The sequence below is a fragment of the Idiotropiscis lumnitzeri genome, chromosome 3, assembly GCF_059441095.1.
Source record: "Idiotropiscis lumnitzeri isolate Australia: NSW breed Sydney's pygmy pipehorse chromosome 3, RoL_Ilum_1.0, whole genome shotgun sequence".
NCBI lineage: Eukaryota > Metazoa > Chordata > Actinopteri > Syngnathiformes > Syngnathidae > Idiotropiscis > Idiotropiscis lumnitzeri.
Window position 1 is genome coordinate 18,490,030 of NC_142393.1, and position 19,377 is coordinate 18,509,406.

The 19,377-nt window shown below is 39.0% G+C and overlaps 1 protein-coding gene across 2 annotated transcripts in view; it reads left to right on the forward strand.

Annotated features, from left to right (window-relative positions):
• The window catches only part of casz1 (castor zinc finger 1), a 173,853-nt gene that overhangs the window by 21,449 nt on the left and 133,027 nt on the right, over positions 1-19,377 (forward strand). For both annotated transcript variants that reach the window (XM_088290474.1, XM_088290475.1), the window contains exon 3: positions 8,524-8,598. The gene's annotated coding sequence lies outside the window, so the exon portion shown is untranslated. The remainder of the gene's footprint in view (positions 1-8,523; positions 8,599-19,377) is intronic.

The window sequence follows — 19,377 nt, forward strand, 5'->3', positions numbered from 1 at the left end:
GTTAATGTGTCTTATAAAAGTCAACGCAGCTGAGAACCCAAAAGCAGTGTTTTATTACAGTTTCTTTTCTTTGTCGGACATAGCTTTCTGTTTACGTTTTCAGGTAATTATAGTGTTGCTCCAGAAGATCGGCACAAATAAGCACTTGGAGGTAAAACAAAAAACAAAAAAAACATTTGGCCCGTAGCGCAACATCTTTGAGCTGGACTTGATACGCACACTGTCGGAATGCCTCCAAAAGACAGCCGAAGTGTCTGTCAACATTTTGATGGAGGATGTGTCTAGATTGATATGGCTTCTAATTTCTTACATTTTTTTAAGAGAAGTCTTAAAAAGCGTAATTTAAAATAGATATTTAAAAAAACTAGAAGTGCTGGTTTTATAAATGCATTACATTTTTTTCCAGGAGGATTTACAATGACAAATTGTTTCAAAATGTCGTTTTTGGCACCAGTAATCTTTTCACAGCCAATGTTATTTTTCGCATAAATGTATGTAGTTGGAAAAAAAAGCCTACTGCAGTCAAATTATAACGTATATAATGTTCAAAGTAACTTTTTCCATTCAGATGCCGTGAAAGAACGTAATGTTCTGAGAATGGAGAGTAGTACCTTCAGAACCCGAGACAAGCAAAAAAAAAATCCTTCTTTTCTCATGTGGAATTTAGTTGTCCTTCACGCAAGAGCCCATTGTTTTGATTTGTAGAAAGAAAGAGTGGGTGAATGTCTGAGTGTCTTTGTTTGGTCTGCGACACATTTGCTAACTTTCATCCGACAAAGGCAGTTTACTCAGCTAAGCATTGTTGAAATCAGACAATCAAAGCTATTACAGAAGGTCCGCATTCGTACACACAGTTTACTGAGTGTGTATGCGTGCTGCCTGTGCGGTAATCAATATATGCCAAGAAATACTGTATGCTTTGCACTTAGAGTAAGATCACAGAGGAAAATAACAATAAGTAATCTTGTGTCATTTAGCTGTTCTATGCAAAGTAATGCAATCATCTAATGTTTAGTGTAATGCATCAATCATGCAAAAATCTATTGTTGCATTAGCCGTGAAAGAACAATAATAATAAAAATGCTATAATGGTTTGGGCTTCCTTGTCATAAATCACACTTTGAGGGTGGGGAGGGGGGGGATCTTAACTTGCTATTTTAGCTCATCCCAGCAGCTCTGCTGAATGTCGAATAGCCACTGAAACAATAAAACAAACAAAAAACACATTTGGTCACTTTCAAACCCAAAGTGTTTGGAAACTGCGTGACGTCGCCTCCATCTGAAGATGACCCCAACACCTTCTCTGATGACATAAAGCAGTTTTTTGTTTGATAGCCACTCAACACTTCACTGTAAATCAACTGTAAATGCATAAAAACAGTGCCGCCTGCTCGATTTATTACTACATTACAAATCCTTTCAGACAAATATTAAAATAGGAACCAAATCAGTAGTGAGTTCAGTCTTGGAAGCTGACAGGCCGTCTGAATTTACATCGGTATTAGCATTGGAATAATAACACGGCTCTCAACTCTTGGCTGGATATGTTCCAAGTGTGTATTTCTGAGATGTATCAACAAAATGCTAATAGAATCAACACATTATCACCCTGTAGTTTACTTGGCACCATTACACCAAGATGCATACTGTATGTATTGTAGAGCTTGAAGCACACGTTCTATTCACTTGAACAAACACAGTTTTGTCGCAAATGTTTCTATTCGGTTTGGAGAAGTGTATTGTCAACCTTTAGAAGACTCTGAGTGGTGCTTTGAGTACTGTGTGAAGAGGATTTTCGATTTCACAGACTCTGCCGGGGAAGTGGGCGGAGAAGATAATATTCTGAAAGCGGGAGGAAAAAGCGAGCTTTAATAAACCTTTTTAGTAGGCATAATCATTCATTTTGAACCTTAAACTGAACAGAACAACAAAACAAATCATTTTGGGGGGGAAATACATGTATTTTAATGCCTCCAAGCAAAACTAATTAAAGACGACACCCAATTTACATAAATAAGCATTATAATTTGCATGCGTGCACAAGGGAATAGAGTCAGAAAAGAAAGCAATATTTTGCAGTCTGCTTATTTTGTTTTATTCACGGTTTAAGCTTAATAACGATTCATTTCGGCGGGGCGGAGAAAATAATCAAAGGGGGAATTGGAACTATCTCCAAAGATACAGCAGCTCTCTCTATTCAAAAGGTTCCTTCCAAGTAACCAGATGACTCCAAATTTGGAGTGGCACCTCCTAGCCTCACTCCAACTCAGGCTCCTTGAAAGGTGAAAAAAACGAGGTTTTAAAGCCCTGTATTGTATATTAGTATGCAGTTCTAGCATTGGGTAGAGAATTAATGGCGTTTACCGATAATGACTGTAATCGTGGCACAAATGGGGTGTTGAAATAGCAAACAACGGGCACAAGGCATGTAATGGGGATTTTATTAATTACAGCATGAGCAGTCTTCAGGATTTACTGTAGCCATGTGCCGGTCGAGACGAGGTCAACAAGTGTAATCTGACATTGAAAGGGTCACAATGAAAGTATCTTGGAAGTCTACAATTTAATGTTCTTTTAATGAACAAATGGTGGCATTTTTGTCGAAATTATAGATGTTCTGCATCAATTATTTATATGGATTGAACGTACAACTCAAAATAGTAAAAGCAGTTCACGTGTCTGACTGTCCATTTTAGCCATCCAAGACTCATTTATCAAAAATAAAACAAATAAATGGATAAAAGATGAAAACCCAGGAAGTGAAAAGCGGGAGGCTTTGACTGATGGTTTGAAAACGTATGTCATTGTAGAATTTCTGATAAGCAACGCTTTTCTAACGTAAAGCCGAACGACTGTCAAAAGACAGTTTTGCCCTGGAGGGCAAATAGTTGCTGCGCATACACATACAGTAGTGGTTCTGTTGGCCCGCCATTCATATTACAGCCTTGTTAGTCATTTTTACTGGTCGCTTGTGAACTGTGATTGTTTTTTTTTTTCAAAACCGCGCTCACACTCACACACGCACACAAAACATTCTTGTTTTACTAAGATGTTGTAAAATATATTGAAATACACTGAGAAGTTGTCAGCTAATTCACAAAGAAATCAACATACGGTCGCTCCGTCAGGTAAGAGACCATTCACCCATCAACTTATCAACAAGAGAGAATTGATTAAAAGTCCTTTTTATTACTCACTGCATCCTTAATGGACGCCAGACTTTCAAAATGGAAGAAACAATTAGAGTTTTACTGCTTTGTGGCCAATGCTGATTTATATAAATCATTGCACGGGTGTACATTTTCCAATAAAGGACTGAACCACTCCTGGCATACATAATTACCATGTCCGTATTTGGTACACACTGTCGACTGCATCGCTTTTAATTGGAAGGACTCAAAAGTCACACCAATTCATTCTCACTCAATCAACAGATTAGGTGTGTCCTTGATGGAAAATTTAAATCATTTTTCCCCTATATGCTTTAAAGCACAGGTGTCAAATTCAAGGCCTGGGGGCCAGATCCAGCCGGCCACATCGTATTATGTGGCCTGCGAAAGCAAATCATATTTCAACTTCCATGATCCTTGCTAAAATTCTCTCCAAATTTGAAATTGTCCGTGATAACGGGCCTCTGAGGGAAGCCGTAAAAATGCCCCGCGACAATAATCTAATAATCAAGCTTGGTTTTTCAAGCCCAAAAATAGACTTGACGCCAGCGGCAAACAAATATTATGAGAAGTACTTATATTTCACCTTAATGTTTAGTGGACGTAAACAAAATTTGCTTAGTTCATTTTAATTGTTGATGATTAAAGGTCATGTAACACGTTTTGCCCACTTACTATAAATTATGTACATCAGAGCCTCTCATCATTTTTGGCAAATTAGGCACTATTCACATTTAGTTATGTTGAATTAAAGGACAAAAACATGTGTTTTTAATATTCTAATCTAAGCAAGGCTTTGGGGCAAATTATTATCACACAGACTAGAGGAGTCAAATTCAACATCTGGCTTCATGGAACAAAGAGAGGGAAATTTAAACACAGTAATATACAAATCAATTACAGTGGCAACTTTTTCTTATTTAAACCCTGAAAGAAAGAGCTTGAAAATCACGTTTTTTTTTTTTTTTTTTTTTTTCAAGTATTGTATGGCACACCCTCGTTCATGGAGTTGAAGAACAATCTTTTTGAGGCACATGATCTTAACCTGACACATCAGACTTGAGTACTATAAAGTTCTCAGTCTTGGCACATTTTCAGCAAATAATTTCAAACATACGATGTGTTGGAGAACAAATATTTGAATTCACTTTTCAGGGGCTTTTGTCATCAAGTTTTAGGATGTGCTCACACTTTGTGCAGTGATCCATACCAACGGTTCTGCTTCGTTAAATACAACCAACATTTTATATGACCTATGTGAACATAGCCTATTTGTCATGTACATGCACGCGTGGCAGTTTTCTTGAATGCATGAAAACTTAACCCAATACTCATCTCAATGTGATCTTATGATTACGTTTCTAAAAATGTCTTTTGAAGTCAGTGACTTAAATAATAAATTTAAATATCTGCACTATGGAAACTGGATGATCCTTCACAGTGCCTTTGTAAACATTTTCCTATCCAGTGACACTCACACACAACTACACACAAAACACACGCACACACAAACACAAACTGGCTGAAACTAAGCAGCTGGGTTTTATTCTACATGTTAAGCCAACAATTTTGTGGAATTTTGCAAAGATAAAAGCGCGGATGAATCAGCGTATATGAGCAGTGTAATGTTGGTGCAAGATGTGTCAAAATCCCTAATTTTATATCCCTGAAAACATATGAACCCATTTAGAAAGAAAACATGCTGCTTTAAAAAAAAAAAGAAATACTGCGTTCTGTGCTGTCAGCAAATGTATCAAGATGAACAGATTTTTCGAGAAGAATTGTGAGCATGTGCAGTGGATTCCTTTTTTGTTCCATCGCGTGACAGCACAGTATTTTCTATACTGTTCTCTACAATATATTTATCTAACATGCCCAAAGGCAACAGATGGTAACATAACCTCAGAAAATCTCACCACTCAGGTTCCGATTTTCAGTTTTTTTCTGCCGTGCCCTTATGCATGCTGTTCTCAAACCTCACTTTGTTTCTGAGATGACTCAATTAATTTGAATGTAATTCAGTAAGTCTGCCCTTCTAATCATAACAGTATTTTTGGAAATAACCTGTACACCATCACGGCCGCAAAAGTCTGTCAAGTTTTTACTTTGTATTTGTGCTTTAACAAACATCAGTTCTCACAAAAAAAATGCACTTCAATTGGTTAAATATATAAATAAATTTTTTCTTTTTATAATACCTAATTTAAATGTTTTTGTTTAATCAACATCATCTAAAATAAAAATATGCCATCCCTAATCCCGTTTCTACTTCTTAATTAAGTGGGGGACTTTGGACTTCATAAAATTTCGTGGAAAAACATCACCTGAGTCCAAACTGGTTCTCAACAGTCAGTCACTCAACGGTTAACATATTTCAGCTCCTTTTGATTGCTGTTTTTATCACGAGAATCAAAATATGCACTTTTTCAGAGCCTTCCCTTGTTCGCATGTTCTGACAAGGCTTTAGCAAGTCACTTGGCTCCAGATTGTGTTTACTGCCTTACTCTGTGTTTTACCAAGTATGCCTTGTGGAAAATATTACCTTATATAAACACTTGAGTAACATCTAGTGAAATAGTACCCCAAAAAAGGCATGATGCTTCCTCCTCGCCTTTCAGTTACATAAATCAAAAGCAATAAAAAAAAACAAAAAAAGATAGTCACAGATTTTCACAACAGCCCCTCATTCATTTCAAATCGATATACAGTACTGCATTTTAAGTATATCTATAAAGATGCGATCTTTAATTCAGGTTTAGGTTTGGTCTCAGTTTATGATAATTAAATGAGATTTGGATAATTTTTTTTAGAGTATATCCTATTGTGCATTTCAGGTGTCAGTGGTGTGATGGAAAAAGGCGATTGTAAAGCAAATATCTTGAGAGACATATCTTATTTACTTGTGAAAAACTCCTCTTTTTGCTTTTTGGTAGTGTTTTTACATCAAGTATCTGTTCCCTGGGTGTGTACATTCTTTTGCAAGCTCTGAGGTCATGTGTGAAAAATGTATTGAAAACAGTCATGCCATAACGTATCAAAACCTGTTTTTTTACGTAATGATCAAGATGTGCTTGTCTTTTACAAAATAAGCCCTATCTGAAAAGATGCAATGAATGTACCTTTCAGTTTTTTTTTTCCCGTTTGATGCTCTCTGAGGCGAAAAGACACTGAAACCAAAGTTGGCAGCATTCTTTGGCAGTGACATACACCCACACACAGAAACAGACACACACCCGCACGCACACGCACACATACGCTCATGAGTATCACCTTATTTCTCAGTTTTTGAACAAGTCTGAAGTATATCTTGTCACACTTTGGGTATAGTGACAAAAGCGTATGCATAATAAGACTGACACAAACGATTATTTTGGTAGTCTACTAATCACCAACAGTAGTCGCCATTAGTTGACAAATTGGATCATCGCGGCATATCGCACCAGCAAGGAGCTACTCTTATATAACCATCATGAACTTATAATTTTTTAAGGTATATACAAATTATTAATAATGACAATTAAGATGGTAGTAGATTCAACTTTGATTAAACTTTGCAGGTTGTACCAGGATTTCGGTCATTTTTTATAAATGAGGGAGCAATTGAAAGTGATCAGGGAGTGATTGACTTATTTATTAACATATCAAACACAAAATAAGTTACGGAAGACCAAGACAAACCAACAACATCCGATGCCTGGACTCTTGGCAAATGTTATTCAGCCCCTGGGCGCTTGTTAACCACCTCAACCCCAGAGATATGAGAGCCCACCTCAGGGTCCCTAGACTCTAATTTTTCATTGGAAGTTGTATTGCTATAATTGAGGAGGTCTTTGAAGTATTCTCCATCTCCACCCACAACAATCTGAGTCGAGGTCAGCAACGTCCCATCCTCACACACTCTATGATAATGGTGCCCTGCTTGCCTCTCCTGAGCTGCCATATGACAAACAAATGTTAGTATTTTCCAAAACAGACTATTTTAGGATGGAAAGAAGGAAAACAAATATTTAGCAATTATAACATGGGAACAAGTGTCACGCAAGTCGGATGTAGCAGCCTCATGGGTATTAAATAGATCTCAGTTCATTGCAGAGGCATCTTAGACAGTCGTGTAGCCTCACCTGGTCTCATGTTTACCTCAGATGTTTGGATTAGAGAGCAGCCGGGCGGGACATATGAGACTAATCCATCGTACCTTTGCTTTACACTCAGCAACATCGTTGAGCAGCCTCCTTAAGAAATATGAAAAATAGCAGCGGCATTTTGAGGAATTTCATATTCATTTTTTTGGCGCATCAACACCATCGTCAGTATGCGTACTTAAATGTGATTTTAGGAAAGAAAGCATAAGCATGGGAGGGGTGGGAGAGAGAGTGGGAGAGAGAGAGGAGGTGAGAGAGAGAGTGAGAGAGAGAGAGAGAGGAGAGCGAGAGTAGAGAGAGAGAGAGAGAGAGGAGAGAGAGAGAGAGAGAGAGTGAGAGAGAGAGATGAGATGGAGAGGAGAGAGAGAGAGAAGAGAGGAGAGAGAGGAGAGGAGGAGAGAGAGAGAGGAGAGAAGAAGAGAGAGAGAAGAGAGAGAGAGGAGAGAGAGAGATGAGAGAGAGAGAGTGAGAGAGAGAAGAGGAGGAGAGAGAAGAGATAGAGAGAGAGAGAGAAGATGGATAGAGAGAGAGAGAGGAGAGAGAGAGAGACGAGAGGAGAGAGAGAGAGAGAGATATTTGCTAGTCAACGTGACTTTTTTCTGTTATCCCCACACCACTATGAGTAGTATCAACTTTTAATAATTAAGGCATTGTGATAGTGACTTAATTGAAAATGTAATAAGCAACAGTAATTACTTCATTTGATGAAGGCTCTCTTCCACGATTATAGTTATTTAAAACTGGTAATTAGCAGCCATGGGAATTTCACTTTTTCTCTTCTTTTCAGTTTAAACACAAATATATTTCATATTTTTTAAATAATTTTAGCTACATGGTTTGAATTATTATATTTTTGTCATTTGACAATGACAAGCATACCCATCTCAGAATATGTCTAATAATTAAAAATGTTTATTTTTGGGATTATTTTAGACTCAAACTGCAATGTCAAAAATAATTGAATTGCCAAACAACAGCTAATACACCGATATACATTAATGTGTATGTCATGACATGGTAATATGGGATGGATGCAATCATGATCTGGGTACGTAGATGAAAAGGTTTTGCCTCATGTGAATTCTTTTGATGGCTCATACACAACATTGAAACTAATATATGGACCTTGCGTACAATATGATTGCTTTGAAATGTCCTGATTTCTAAAAAGCTACCAATGATGATAAACCGTGTTTCATGTTTATCAACAGAAATCAGATGGCAGCGTCAGGATTGGGCTGTAGGTGATGAAGACAGCAAATTCACCTTCAGCAAACTACTCAAAAGTAAGGCCAATTTTCAAGGATACCATATAAGCTATTGATGAATGAATTACCGCAGTTTTTGGATCAGTGCAAGCAGAAGACACATCTACATCCAGATAACAACCCCAAAATTAAATTTGGGCCTATTATCATATCCTCATGCCGAGTCATCCCTGCACGTTGAACACTTTATCCTTGAAGACTTTATTGTTCTTGTCAAGTACAAAATTACCTTGTAAATGGGGGCAATAAAGACCAGTGATTCTTTTACTTTATTGAGCTAAGAACTCATTTTACATTAGAAAAAACACCCGTCAAAACAACACAACACAAATGTCACAAAAACTATGCATACTTAAAAGAAATGATGTCGAAATTTGCTTGTTGACATAATCAGTGTAAAATTTGGGCCTGTTTAATTTACCACAATGCTTAAAACCTTCCACTATATACAGTATTATTATGCAGTAGCTTCTGCCATCCAATGGCAAAACTGAATTTTATTGTTCTTATTGTCCCTATACAAGGTTGCCAATGATAGGCAGACATTTGTATTTTTCAGAAAAAAACAAGTGAAATTGGGTCATTTCCCCGCGGCACGGTGGCCCGACTGGTTAGCACGATGGCCTCACAGTGAGAGACAGCATCGGGCGTGGGTTCAATCCCAGCTCTGGCCATCCTGTGTGGAGTTTGCATGTTCTCCCCGTGCCTGCGTGGGTTTCCTCCGGGTACTCCGGTTTCCTCCTACATTCCAAAAACATGCATGGTAGGCCGATTGAACACTGTAAAATTGCCCCTAGGTATGAGTGTGAAAACCAACGCAGGGGTGGAGAGAACATGCAAACTCCATACAGGGAGGCCCGGAGCCGGAAATGAACCCTGCACCTCTGAACTGTGTGGCAGACTTGCTTACCAGTGGTCCACCGTGCCAGCCTCATACTATAAATATTTGTTCTAAATGAAACTCATCACTCAAATATCAAGTAATTTGTAATTAAAAGTATCCCATTAAGAACAAATTATTAGGTCATTGACATTTCTTTCAACAAAGCCAAAATGTGGCCTCGTATGCCAAGTACAGGTTGGTCTGCTATGGTTTGAACTTGCACCTCTGTTTTGTGAAACAACATAATTGTCTCCAACATGCACACAACCAGAATGCACCAGTCATGATACCCCAAGGCCTAGATTAATTAAGCTATGAAAACCCATGAGCAGAGCGCATTCAGCAGGTGCCTGTTTGCTTTGCTGTGGGACTTGTTTTTGGCACTGGTGCTCATTATAAATCTATAATGAAGTTACAGTTTTATTTTCTTTTTTTAATACTGTCATTGGCAATACTCTTGGTTATATAGCCCTATTTAGTAAAAATTGTGCGCGTGTGTTTACTCTTTAACATATAACCAACAATTCCTTATCAAGCTATTTTTCCGTAATTGTTGCTGCCGAGGTAGTTTTCCATTATGGGATTGATTGAAAATAGGAAAATATTCAAGTAATAATCTGTGATTTTCTTTGAGGTGTATTCTTCTTTTTACAGACTAATACTTGTAAAAATACAATATTAGATATTACATGTATTTTAGCTTTTTGATTGGCAATGCAGATGTGACTGAGTCAAATTACAGATTTGTCATATTTTGTAGTGAGGGACATCACATCCAGTCAGAGGTGCTGCTTTAATGATCGACATGAGAGACCATCCAGTGATTCCATGTGCAGTGAAATGCTGGCCAATCACGGTGCAGTTATACCTGGAAGGATGGCAGCATCTATGCACAACGGTACAGGAAGTAGGGAAAGTTTATTCATGATTTTCATTCTTGTCCAATAAAGTTCCGTTCCTATAAATACGCAGATTGAGGCCTTGGCCCGTTTTCAAATCGTCAACACCTATTTGTAGGTTTCAAAATGGGGTGAGTCTCTGCAAATCCAGACTTGCGGTGGCTCTACATAAACCACTTGAAGGGACATACTTTTCAAGCACTTTGTTTGACAGGTGTAAATTATACTTTACGCTTCAAGTTTGAGCTGTGGTATTCTTCGCTCAATGTGCTCTAGTGATTCTCACTGCTTTCCTCCACGCTTTCCCCCACTGGGCTTTACCCAAGGGGAAGAGGCCTTCCACGTGTTGTAATAAGGGTAGCTGATATAATGAAGGTCATTGTAATCTCAGAGCTAATGTGCCAAGGAGTCAAGGAAGTGTAGCTTGACTTGCCAGGAAGGCATGCATGTGGTGCCACCGGGGATCATGCTGATAGGGTTATCTTGGCTAACCTGACTCTAATACAGGCCTTGCGCTGCTGTTTGTGTCTGTGTCAGAGCTGAACTTTTCCCTGGGATCCCCTTCATCTGAGGGTGGGCATGGGATGAGGCTCCATCCTGGTTAAATCCCATCCCAAGGTGTTTGGCTCTCTTCTCTGTTCCCACACTCGCTGCTCTTCATCTCGGTGACTGTCTGACTCGGAAAACAGACTGCTTTCGATTGAATGTGCTTGACAAAGAAACATTACATCGCTGTCTGCAGAGGACTGGCTCATAAGAGATGACCTCTAAATCTAATCCTATCCCTCAGGATATGCAAATGTCCTCTGATCAAATTTGATTTGTTTTTTTGTCAGTTCAGGACCCGGCAGTTTGCTTACGACTCTGATACAAGCCAACCCAAAGGATGGTGCACATATGAAGCGCTGACTCCAGGCTTTGCTCTCAAACATAAGACACAGGAGATGACTGTGTTGTTGAGCGATGACCTTATGATTTGGAGCACGTTCAAATTTTTCAGTTTTAAAAATGCGCCCAATCTGTTTGTTTTTTATTTTGATGAGACCATATTTTTTTTCCCGTTTTATACTTGTGTTGCATTGTGGTCAACAAAACAAAAATGCACTGCTTTATTGCACTGTAAATCACTTCTTTGTACATTTATTGTTTTCTATGGCAGTGTCTTTGAAAAACTTTGAATGTCTTTCCTTGTTCAAAAGAACAACAAAAGAAAAAAAAAATGCACGCCCAGTCGCTGCGATCCTATCATTCAAACTTCTGAGCCTCTCTTTGTGGCTTCCTGGAGGACTACGGTGAGATGATCTCTTTTGTTTCGCATCATTAGTTCCATCTGTTGTGCGAGCAGGCCTGTCTGTTCCGGAGCATGCCGATGTGATGGTCGCTAGGAGCGACTGGGCGACTGGAGACGCAACCGTCCTGGTGGCTGGTGGCCTGACCTCAGCCACCAGCATCGCCTTGTCCGTGATCTCGATGACACTCATTGCTGCTTGACTGCTTTAACTTTGACTTAAAGAGAACATCCGAGGAAAGCCCACATGCATGTGCTTCAAGAACAGGAATTATGGCAAACACAGTTTTTTTAATCAGAACGATTTTGATGAAAGTTATTGTTTTTTTTTTTTAAACAAAATTAATTTTATCCTACAGTTGCTTACATTGCAATGCAATGTACATGGCGTCCACTCTGTCGGTCAGATTGTCATGCTTATCTTCTTGCAATCAGGAGTAAACGATGTGCCTAACAGATGTAGCATTTTCTCCCAACAAGGAAATATTTTATTCATGATTTACATGAATGATAAATCTTCAGAAGGTCTTAGCGCTGATGGGCATACACAATTTAACATCTGTCTACTTCAGAATAATTAGTTGCATATCAGAACACTTGGGATTTTATTTTTTTGATCTAATTATGTATTTCACAGCAGGAGAATAAATGCTGCGAAAAAAAAGAATTGCGCATTCCTAGTTTTTCCCCTTTAAAGAGTCCCTTTTAGTTTCTGGACCAAATACATGTACACTCCCTCCCAAGCTAAGGCCAAGAAACGTGGCCTTACCTTTTAATTAGAATTTGTAATTCTCCTCTGAATATTTCCATAATGTCTCCCGCGTGAATTGCTCCGGCCTTATTGCCACAGTGTGGGATGTACAGCACAAGGGCATCCGTGTGCATGTCAGTGGAGAGATCACCAGATCATTTTCATTGAAGATGGAGCCATCAAAGGTCATAGCCATCTAAATGACCTAACCTTGCAATGTAACACCTGGATGTAAAAGTGGACTCATCCTATCTAGTGGGATGTTCGTAATGCACCTCTAATGTATAAAGTACGGAAATAAAATGAGAGTTATAGGTTGACGCTAGAGGTTCAGTGGGTTAGAGAATACTGTAACTAGAGAGGGAAGGAAGACTGTGTTGGTATCACCCAAGGTGACAGGCTACTGCCAAAGTGCTATATTTGTTGGATCCATGATGAAATAAAGTCTGCGGAAAAGGCCAATATTCAGTTTGAATTGATTCTCTGAAAACTCCAGAAGTGAATATGCTTTCATTTTGATAGTATTACTATGGACAAAATGCGTTGCGTCCGTTTCACCTCGCCATTACTTTGCTCCATTAGGACAAAACCTGCTGATTTTATTTTTGCCCAGTCTATTTTCTGTGATAAAATGAAAATCTGAGAGCTTTATTAAGTCAGAGTGACACCTAAAGCTGAGAGCCTGTAGGAAAATAAGTCTTGTGGGATCTAGTTTCCGTTGATTTTTTTTTTCCCCCCTATTTCCAGCTCCTGATCAAATACTGCACTTTCCAGTAGAGGCCTAATGGGAGTGTCAAGTTCCTCTCACTCCATTACCTTTGAAGAGTTCATCTTTTGGCGTGTGTGTAGTGCCGCGCAATGCAGCGAGACCTGTGAGCATTTATGTTTGCTAAATTTAGAACTGAGAATTTTATTAATTGTGTTGAATGTTCCAAGACAAGCCATGGCTAACGCCAATGATGTATTGTGTGAATTCGGGATGTGTTTCTCCATCACTGAAGTTGATGTCATATGCGTCTCGATACACTGCCGCTTTTACTATACATTCATGATATGTATTAAGTTGCTCCTGATGTGACACGTTTTACTCCAATTACGATGCCGATTACTCCAATTGCACTGAGATATGATTTGATTGTATTTGGCAGACTGCTGCCATCGTAATGACGTTTGAAGCGATTTTATCTCAACCATGACACTGTTCTTCAAATTGGGCCATCGCATCTCAGTCCACGTCTCCACATAGTTTCAAAGAGACACATCTTCTCTGCATTTTGGCAAAAGTGAAAATGGTTTTATTTTTAAAAAAGGTATGACAGTGTATTGCTGCTTATAAGTTTTTTTAATCAAAATATATTTACTCCTCAGCTTTATTTATTTATTTATTTTTTTTATTCCACTTGTCTTTATGCTACAAGATTTCATGTGTGGCCGAGTCTCGGCAACTGGTTTTGTGGCGATTCGAGGTACGAATTCCTGGGTGTTATTTTCATCTAAAGTGAAAATGCCTTTCTCTCTCTTGGATGATGCAAATTTAATGGTTGAACACATTTTTGGAGATACTGTAGGCCTGTGCAGAGGGCCGAGCCAAGGGGGGCCTTTTTTCAAATCATCTGCTGGTGTATTGCTTCAGCGGCCGCAACATAATGCCTCTGTTGTTCTTGTACCTGACCGTATTTCTTGAGCACATGGCGAGTTCCGTCCCTTCCGGTCCTGTCTTACAGTGTGCGGTAGCTCTTGAGGGTAATTTGGATCCAGTCGCATTGACATTGAGGAGGCATGCCGTATCACCTTTCAAATCCGGGTTTCGATATGTCTGAGTCACTTCAGTGCACTGTGACAATTTGCGCTGGCCTCTCCCAATTTTTAAATGAAATGTTAGACAGGCTGGCCAATGCACATACCTGTACATCTAATTGCTAGTCTCTCTGGGAGAGTTAAATCTAACGGAGCGTGGCTTTTATGGGGTTTGCTGGCTTCCCCAAAATAATCAATGATTGTTTAATTTTCTTTAACTCATTAATGTTTGTTTGCATATTCCACTAACACTTCCAATGTCATCACTTCAACTTCATTTTGGGTTTTCGAAGCTCTCCCAAATTTTCCGTGGTGAAAACCATCAGAGCTATTTAAAGTTAAATCTCTCTTTTCAATACAGTGGACAATTTGCCAAGAGCATGCACAATTTCTTACGAGTGAGTGAACACTCAATTTAGTGCCCGTTCTTTGGGATTTTAATTAAAGATCACTTTCTTAGTATATGCACACACTAAACAGGACCACCATCAGTCCACACAATATGTGAGCGTTAACATAAAATTTAGTGCCCACTATTTGCTATCTTGTTAAATCGGGCTTTTACGGTCTATTCAGATGGCTTTGACATGCTCACAGCCTTAGGTGGCATGTTTTGTTTGCTTCTGTGATATGCTAGTCCACATTTGAGTTTTTTCTTTGGCATTTCAGCACCGCCGTCAATAATCATCTGCACTTGTTCATTTAAACTTTTTTCCTCAGTGAGGCTTTGTGATAGTGTTTCCTTTGAAAACAAACAAAACATGGGCACCAATCTCTTGGTTAGCGGCCATTTGAATATCCATTCAATATAACCAGCTCAGCTGTGAGCCATACAGGATATGTCATGCTGAGCATCCCCCCTGAAAATACGCCCCCACCCCCTTCCTGTTTCAAAGCTATCAGCTTTTGGTTCCCCTGGGAGAACCAGCATCATCCTGTGGGCTTTATTTAAACTTGTTGGGACGATCTGGTGCTTTTCATCCAGTAGGCTAAATGACATTTAGAGAACATCACCATGTGATAAAAGGGTATTTGAGTTCCAACCCGTGGGTGACTGTTTCCGGTTGCAGTAATATGCTTGCAGGATTTTCAATGGACGCACAATTTGGTCCACTTCTGTACTCCTGCTGCTCGTGTACTTGGCTCCAAGAGTAGGATGATGGATGCTAAGACAAAGTCTCTACTGATAATGTTAAAAGAAAGACAAATGTGGAAAAATGACAAAGGCACGGTTTCAACTTGAAAGGAGACTCTCAGACTAGTTTTAAATGACCTTTTCTCTTAAAATATCTACGGCTAAAGGTATGCCACTTAAATAAATGTCATTTTACAATTTATGGTTTCAGTGTTAGACTTTGATAGGTGGTATTTGAGCTTATTCTCAGGGGCATTATGTAGGCTTTTGTAAATGGCACTAGTAGCAAAGTACTGTAATTAGTCGAAATTCTTTTTTTTTTTTATATATATTTGTATGTTTATCTTAAAAAGCTTTGTTTATCGTTAAAAAAAATGATATGGTTATTGATATTCCCAACCAAGCACTTTCAAACAATCGCACGATTTAGTAATTGGCATGATACATTAGTCAATTATATATATATATATATATATATATATATATATATATATTTTTTTTTTTTTTTTTTTTTGTACAATTGGTTATTCTTGAAACATCTGCAGTATATGGAAAATATGTTCTTTATGTTCTGACATTTAAAGTCATTCAATTGAATAATAATAATTTATGAATTCATTGATTACAATAAATTCCTGTCTTTTATGCATTACGTGGGGGAATGGGGTTGTGTGACTGGTTGTTGTGGTACCCTTGGCAACATAATGCGGCTCTCTGTTGCGTTGTCTCGCAGTTACATTTTGGTGAGTTGAATTGCCAGTGAGTAAAATTCAATAAAATCCAAATGTGGTTGTTTTCAAGCGCAGCAATGTAGGCGCAAAGTCTGATACAGTGGGGAATTACCGTTTCAATATTCAGTTGAAGTTTAATCAAATTCCCATCCTTGTTTCAAGACGAAAGATGATGTTTTTAGGCACAATGGGATTTTTACACGATGCTCTCGGTTTATTGTGGCATTCCGCTGTGGGGCGGGATTGCGCAGGTGCAGATACTTTGTACATGTGGAGTACGACTCATGTTGTTGCAAAGTTGTCCCCTTTGGAAATGATGTTGTACTTACCCATTAATATGATTTCCTAGGAAATTCACATGAGATCAGGATGGGCATTTTAACAGAATCCTCGCGGATGGGGCTTTCATTACATCTCAGAGTCTTAGAGAGACGTTCAGTACATCTCAGGGAATTAATTAAGGCACTTGAAGTGCATTCCTTTTTATTGTTCATTTGGTATTTTACTGTCATTTGATGGCATGTATTATGAAGGTGGACAAAAAGTTAGGGGAACACTTTGACATAAAATAAAGGTCCCTGGCCTGAAGTGGACCTGTGTTACCACTGCCATGTGGCATGGGCCCCAACTGTTTGGCGATCAGGACACCCCAGCACATCTTTTTTTCATCACCTCTTTAACTGCCTTTTAAATCATCAAAGTGGTCAGCCTCAGTGTGTTACTTTTTTTTGTACCATCTTGGGAGGACGACTGTGCTTTGCCATTACATTATTGGACCATTAAACCGCAGCCCCTCCCACTCTTAAGCACTTCGGTTCTGTATAAATGCATCAGAATTACCTCCAGAGGGGGGTGGTGCAAAAAGACCACTGGAAAGCCTACTTACTCTCTTAATGATATCTTGTCCTTTTAAAAGTCGTCATCTTCTTTCACAAAATGGATGAGTATGGAAGCGGAGCACCTATGGGACTGAGGTCATCCCAACCTTCTTGTACAGACAGGAAGTTGCTTTCTCAGAAAAGAGACTGGGTAGTTTGAACCCGAAAGAGGGAAGCTAGAACAGGAACATTGCCGTTTGTGTGAGATTTTCTTCCTTTAGCTCAGGTGTGCGCAAACTACAGCCCGGGGGCCACATGCGGCCCGTTAAACGTTTTAAATACAGTGGTGTGTCAATGACATATTTTGTTGTAGTGCTTTTGTTCACTTTCTTAAATTTAAATGTATTTTTTTTTTCTCAGATGAGATGAGGTTACCAAAACACTCCATCCAACTGCTCCGGGTCCAGCCCCTCTGTAAAATTTTAGAACCCGGCAATCACAAAGTTTGCCCACCCCTGCTTTAGCTATTTAAGTTTAGCTGTGTGGCTTTAAATATTTAATAGAAATATCCACACAACTTAAAACTATCCTCCTGAGTGAAAGTAAATAATGTTGGCCATCCCAGGGAATGGTCAAGGATTATTTTTTTGTGAGTGTCTTTTTTTTAAAAATTTTTTATTTTTTATTAAATCAAGGCACCACTTCCCTTAATTTTATATCACAAATCACCACCAAATACAAACCTCACCGAAAATATCAATGCCGTACAGAAATAAGGAACACCTTATCTTCATTTACTCACAAATGGACTTACAAAAAGTGGGAAGTCTGGTTAATCAAATACAAATCTGATATAATTGATGGAATCCATCACTAATTCTGTTGTATGAATAGCAACAGGTGGATATGGAGCTTTATTGTACCATCTAACAGAAGAGCATATTTATTGCTGAATATGTCATTGGTATAGATAGATGAGCAAATATATATTTATATTTAATAAATACTAACTTTCTGCCAAATGAAGTGAAATGGATTAATTTCCCGCGGCACCCCGGATGATGTCTCACGACACACCAGAGTGCTACGGCACCCTAGTTGGGAATCATCGGGTCATAGAAGGACGACATGTACTTTTATTGGAGTTTTCCCCTGAAATGCCATCACCTTTGGATTTTCTCCAGTCACACATCAAATGGGTGAGGTGTAGTCAGTTATATACATGACATGTGTCTCTAAGGAGCCTCTCATTTGTATAATAGCCTTCAGACAAGGTCAGAGCAGTTGGTGTGTCTTTGAAGACGGAGGAAAGAGAACATGTTCGCTCTTCATTGTGCCTGTGGAGCCGAAGAAATGTGCGATCATGGTGTCAAGGGGCTTCCACTCTTCACAGATGATATGAATCAGACATGAAACGATTTAGATGGAGTGATAGCTATCTTAATACCGCGCGCCGTCCGTTGACTGGAGGAAAGCACTGGGAAGCGGAATTGGCTGCCGATTTAGAGTGAAATCGCAGGGAAACGTATCCATCTGGTGTATGAATAATTTAGTCGACTCAAGTTGGTTCCTGTTGCTGCAGTGTTTGTGCTTGCCTTCGTCTCCCTGCGCAGCACCCCGTAGCCCTTTCCTCTTAGACTTCTCTCCTGAGGCTTGTTTGTGATGCTTAAAGGGAAGTTGGGCGACACAAGGATTCTCTGGAAGAGACAATGATTTTCTATCCCTGTTGTGCTTAATGTCTCGTTTGAAATCTCCCACATGGACATGTTCCCAGATAAGTTTCGCTCTTATTAGTATATCGCATGCAGAGAGGCCTTTTAGACACACATTACCTGTGGATATAGGGAATGAGACGGGAATTTGAATATAACTAGCAACATACATTGTGTCAATTGATTATGTGGCACTGAAGAGACGTCTATCATTGTTCTCTGGCGATTTAATCTCAATTGTCATGACAAGAAGCGTAATATAAGTGATGTGCTCTTCAAACACATTTCACGCATGCTTTATACCAGAGGTCTCAAACTCTGGTCCTCCAGGGCCGCTTTCCTGTTTCATGTTTTCCATCTGTCCCTCCTGCAAGACACCTTATTCACATGATTAGGATCCTTATCAGGCTCCTGCAGAGGTTGCCGGTGAGCTGATCATTTGAATCAGGTGTGTTGCAGCAAGGAGAGATGGAAAACATGAAACAGGAAAGCGGCCCGGAGTTTGAGACAACTGCTTTCCACTTTGGATATCGAGCCATCCATTATCTGAGCCGCTGATATTGTGGGTATTTGGGGTGCTATAATAATAGTAGCGGATTAGGGAAAGCGTGTTAACAAAGCGCTTAAAAAGTCTTTATTGATATTCCAAAATGAAGGCTTTTATTTTTTGTAAATATTATATAACCTCCCTGTCTTTGAAACAAATTCAAATAACGGCATTGTCGAACTTGCTGACAAGAAAAATAACAACTAGTCAGTATTTCATTTTGCGTGAGGCTAAAT